Raw genomic sequence first — 6005 nt, 5'->3', positions numbered from 1 at the left:
TTTAGTTTATTATTTCCTTGTGAAAAAAGGGAAATTAATAATATGATTGTTACACAAACTTCCACAGATTAGCAAGCACAGGTACCTACTGTATTCATGTCCTATAGATAAAACTAAACAAACACATTCCCAAACATATTAGATAAACCAAACATCTCCAAACATGATTTTTGTATTTCATAGTAAAAAAGGCATTCTACATCTACTTTTTAATCTTCTATAAATTTTTAGTAAAATGTTTAAACGAAAGCTAATTGATCACTAACAAATAGTACCAAGTTCGTAAGTTGCGTACCAATATTTCCATAGAAATATAATGAATTTTGTCTTGATTATATTTCACTCAATACTTCAAGATGTAGTTTTTCTTAAAGCATGCACAAAGAGTCAAAGACCTCATTTTTGTACTTGTATAGAGGGTTGTGCATGTAAGATGGAAAGGCAATTGTAACAAAAAACGGAGTAAAACCTCCTAATCTAGTAGGTATGGTAACTCAAAATCCCAAAAAGGATGTTTTAGTTTATACTAGCTACTAAATCGACTTATGAAAGCTCACACGATTTTTGCCGACTGATAGGAGCATTTAGTAAAATCAGTGAACTACACTTGCTTTCTAGATCGTTTTTTTAGGATGAATATCTGGTGGTTTCTTCTATCGGCCTCATTAAATCATAACAAGATCACCTTGAGAATTGCTTATCAATCGTTCTTATAGATACAAAGAGAATAGACTTGATATGTGATTAAACTTGAGATTAGTTCATCTGACATAAATTAGATAAGAGCATACTGATTAATTGGTCGGTTGAGCTGAAAAAAGCAAAACTTAAGTTGCAACCCCTTCCCTTCAACCTAATCTATTTTCTCCATTTAGTATTTGCCGCTGAATAATAAGAAAGAGTAGAGGAAGATGAAGAGGAAATCAAAGTATGGAACGACATTGAATTCACATTGTTGCATAATAAAACTAGCTATGTTGATCGGTCAGTTTGCTAATATGGTGACCAAGAAGATAATGCATCTAATTTGTACAATTAAGTACTTCCTCTGTTTCAGACATAGTTGAAATGCTTTGACTTTTACATTCACCGCATCCCATTTGACTGTGTTTTGCAAATTTAATGTAAGGAAAATATAGTCACGTGGGATCTTATTAGATTTATCTCGATATATAGTTTCATAATGTCAACATTATTTTAGAATTTTTACGTGTATGGAACTAGAGAATTAATGATTAAAGTTATGCACTGACAAGTTTACCCGTCTAAACGTTTCAAGTAATATGAAACAAAAACAATATATTACTATCATTTGTCTCTCATAAACAGACTTCAATTGATGCATTGAATCCAATATCGACGAAAGAACGCGAGAAGGTGATGCTCTTGAATCAATTAGACCGTCCAAGCTCCATAATGTGGAGTGTCTATACATCTCTACCACAAAATGTTAGCTAGAATGGAGTCAGGCATGACAAAAACCAAAACAGTCATCATGGTTGCCTTCATTTCTTCAAAAGCCTTTGTAGCTTTGTCTAACCAACCAATAACTTTATTTCTTATAAAAGGATCGCGGATGTAATTAATGAATGTTGAATTGCACATGCATATGGGTCTTTGATACTCACAATTATATAAAAGTCCTCGGGAATAGAGTTACTAAAAGAACCACAAGGTAAGAGAAGTACTCTTGATAAAGTTCAAAAGATCACTTTATGGATTAAAACAATTTTCAAGAATTCGTAATAATTGCCTAAGTGAATATTTAGAAGGAAGGATAAGAAATTAAGTAACAAGGTTTTTATGTAATCTCTAAACTGTCATAAATTGGGTTAGTCATCATCATTGTTTAATTATGTCAATGATTTGAACGTCATTGAAACCCCTAGAGAACTTGAAATGGATTTACAAGCTCATACTTGATGAAACAATTGGAAATGAAAGGTCTTTGTTAAACAAAATTCTTCGGTGGCTTGCAAATGAAACATTTGAAACAAAGAATTTTTGATTTATCAATCAATCAAGCTATGTAGTAAAAAAAATAAATTCTAGAGCACTTTTATTTGGACAAAATACTCCCAATAAGTTTTCCAATGATAGTTCGATACTTGTTAAAGATGATCCATTACAACCGCAAAAAGAAGACGAAAGTATTCTAGATCCTGAAATACAATATCCAATTGCAATTGATGCCTTAAGGTACTTAATTGGCTAACAATACCAACCAAAAATTTGTTACCATATCCAAGTGCAATTGGCTGAGATAGTTATTTCATTAAATTTCTTAGGAAGAGACAACGATTCACCAACAAATAGACCATTAAATACACTTGGACCCTTATTACGTTAGCTACAAGGAAAACACATGATCTCATATTATTCTATCAATTGAAGCAAAATTTTTTACTTATTGGATATTCAAATGTATCTTCAGATTCACATACACGTCAAGGCACAACATGTGTATTCATTCACTTATGCACGTGACGCAATATGTTGGAGATCAACAAAATGGACATTAATACATTGTTAAATCTTATCAAATTATCCCTTTATGAATCTGAAGGAGAAGTAAGTTAATGATCAAGCATGTTTAAGAAGAATGGTGGTTGGATGCAATTACAAACTATCCTACCTTGATCTATGAAGATAATACTGCATGTATCATCCGAGTGAGTGAAGGATATATATATAAAGATAACTCTTCTTCCTACATGATCTCTAGAAAGAATGGAAGATGGATATGCAACAGAGTAACAGACTGAATGTTGTGAGAATCTCGCTAATTTGTTTATCAGATCCCTTCCCTTAAAGAAATATGAACAATTAGTACACAAGATGGAAATCATCATCTTCATGATTACGCAAAATTCAGGAGAAGTATTGTAATAGCCCTGTTTTTAAGAACCTTTATTTAAAAGCTAAAAGTGGATAAGACCATCATTCTTAATGGTTAAGAAAGCTTGTGGATAAGCATTACCATTCTTAATGGTTAAGAAAGCTTGTGGATAAGCATTACCATTCTTAATGGTTAAGAAAGTTGTGGATAAGCATCATCATTCTTAATGGTTAAGAAAGCTTGTGGATAAGCATCATCATTCTTAATGGTTAAGAAAGCTTGTGGATAAGCATCATCATTCTTAATGGTTAAGAAAGCTTGTGGATAAGCATCATCATTCTTAATGGTTAAGAAAGCTTGTGGATAAGCATCATCATTCTTAATGGTTAAAACTTGTGGATAAGCATCATCATTCTTAATGGTTAAGAAAGCTTGTGGATAAGCATCATCATTCTTAAGGGTTAAGAAAGCTTGTGGATAAGTATTATCTTTCTTAATGGTTAAGAAAGGTCAAAGAGGATAAGAACCATCATTCTTATTGGTAAAGAAGGCTTTGGAAACCAATAGATAAGTTAGAAAGTCCTTGAGAGCCTTAAACATTAAGATTATGAAAATCGTTTGGAGATTGTTTTATCGGGTAGCGATGAACTTCCAGTTAAAGAGCCTTTGGGATTGAATCCGAGCTCAGAACCTAACCAAACTTGATATATGACATGCTTGGGATGTCTTAAGGTTAAAATGGTCATTTGTGCCCAAGAATTACGTGGCTTAATAAGGTAAATTGCTTACATAGTAAAACCTGGCCAGCTGAAATTACAGCTCAGACCTATCCTCAAAGAAAGCTGCTTAGCAGCTACTTAAGTGTCGATCTCTCAAAGAACTTTTTATGCATGAAAGCCAACACCTTAGGCTAACACCTCAAGCAAGAATCACCCAAAAACTCCAAGAAACCGACCTTGCCCAGAAGAGGTTTCCCTCCCCTGGGGTACCGCCAGAACAGACTATAAAAGCCTGTTCTGGATTTTCGTCTCTTTTCTCTTATTTCTTCCTCTTGGACACCCACTTTTCTTTACATATAACTCTTCTAAATATCCATACAAAGTAGTTCAAGCTTTGGTTCCAATCTTTAGACCTTAAACTCATATAGAAAACCTTGCTGAAAGATCACATAAGTTGTGTAAGTTCAACAGTTTACACCTCTTGTATTTAAGCTTAGTTTTTCATATCTATAAGCTTGTTGAAACTAATCTTTAGCATTTTATACATTCAGGGGAAGCTGTAGGAGTAGTTAACCAAGTGGATTAAGGAATTTCGTGGCTTTAAGCATCCTTAGTTAAGGTACACACTTAGTTTGGTTTTACCCTAGAGATTTCCATACCTATAGTTAGGTGATTGTTTCTTTCTAGTGTAAAGCATGTTTATGAAATGAATTTACTTATATGTGTTTTTATTATGTGTATATTGAGTAATTACATGAGTATAACATGCTAAGGTTCATTAGAGATGTTTCATTTGACCTAAACAACACTTATACACTAAGTCATTACGATTATGATTCTTAATGGAATGTGTTTAGTACATGGACTTGTGGAGTAATTATGATATGAAGGTGGATGTATGTTATGTTTGTTGTGGAGTTGTTGTGGTGGTGTTGAAGTTGTTGTGGAGTTGCTATTGTTGTTGTTGCTCTGTTGTAGTAGTGTTGTTGGGTTATTGTTGTTCTGTCATTGTGGTTGTGGTGGAGTTGCTGTGAAGCTGTTGCCTATTGTTGTTGTTGTATCGTTCTTATTGGATAGTCGTTGTTGATGATGCGAGGGAAGTCCTAATCTTAGAATTGGGAAACTGTTATAATTATTGTAGTTGGAGTTGATATGTATGAAGTCGAGTTATGAGTTATGGGAATGACTTCATTAATTTCTATTTGCGGGATTCAATTTTATTAGCATAATGGTTGCGTTAGAAGAAGATAATTAGAATAGTTAAGATTGGTTGTTGATTATTGTTATTGTTATGAGGTGATTATTGGAGGATGATTTTGGAATGGAGTATCATTCGAATTATGAAGGAGATTATAATGTTGGAATTGATATATTGGTTAAGGATTTGAGTGCAACATAGAAATCAGTTTATTGAGGTTTATTTACGAGTCGAGCTAGCTTTATATTCTCAATATAATTGTTGGTAGCACAATTAGGTGCTTGATTTAGGTACAGTTGTGAGTTATGTTTAGTTATATAATTTGGAATTATGATTATGAATTGGGATGCAAGTCGATGTAGCTAATATCATCGAAGTTATAGATATTAATTAAGGATTAAGGAAATTAGAATGTTAAAGGTTGATAATTTGTGAATTGGGAATTAGTTTAAGTTTGGTTATTGATTATTGATGTTATCGTGAGATGGTTGTTGGAGAATGGCTATGTAGACGTATATAATTCAAGATGATATGGGAAATCAAGTTATGATGCTTGGAGGTTTCGTATAATTGTTATAGAGTTGAGGTAACCTTTGGGTTCAGCAAAATATATTTAAATGCTCCCGTGGGCGTTATATTGAATTTTGGATATCATATATCGTTTGTGGTAATGGCCATGATTATAGATACATCTCTGTGAGTTAGTTGTGAATTGCTATTGGATTGTTATAAAAGTATCATTTTGTTCAATTATCGAAATCGTTCGAAAATACTATATTTCTCAAAATATGATTTGGTATGATAATGAGGAAATGATTCAATATGAGTTAAGACCAGATAAGGTCGAATATGGTGTTATGTTATGAGTATTGAGGATTCAAGTATGAATCATTAAATATCTTATTTTATAAATATGAAAGTGAGGCATGAATAGGCACCCCGAGTTAGGGCGGGTAGAGTCCCTAGCTGTTGCCTTCCAGGAGGGGCGAATTCCTGGCGTTATAGGACATGTCCGGGTAAGTCTTGCAAGCATAACAATAAAAGGCTGGGTGACGACCCTCACTAGTTTGGAGACAGCTGGTACTGCGTGGTACCCCTCTCCACTCGCGTTCATGCCAAACGATCTGATTTTGTGAAAATATATCAACTAAGTTGAGTGTGATTATTTGTTACTATAACTATGTGTTAGTTTTCAAAATACACCTAAACTTGTATTTTCTATTACACAGTGTGTACTCAGCTTTGCTGA

The sequence above is a fragment of the Beta vulgaris genome, chromosome 4 (genome assembly GCF_026745355.1).
Source record: "Beta vulgaris subsp. vulgaris cultivar EL10 chromosome 4, EL10.2, whole genome shotgun sequence".
NCBI lineage: Eukaryota > Viridiplantae > Streptophyta > Magnoliopsida > Caryophyllales > Amaranthaceae > Beta > Beta vulgaris.
Note: the sequence above shows the minus strand (reverse complement) of the source record.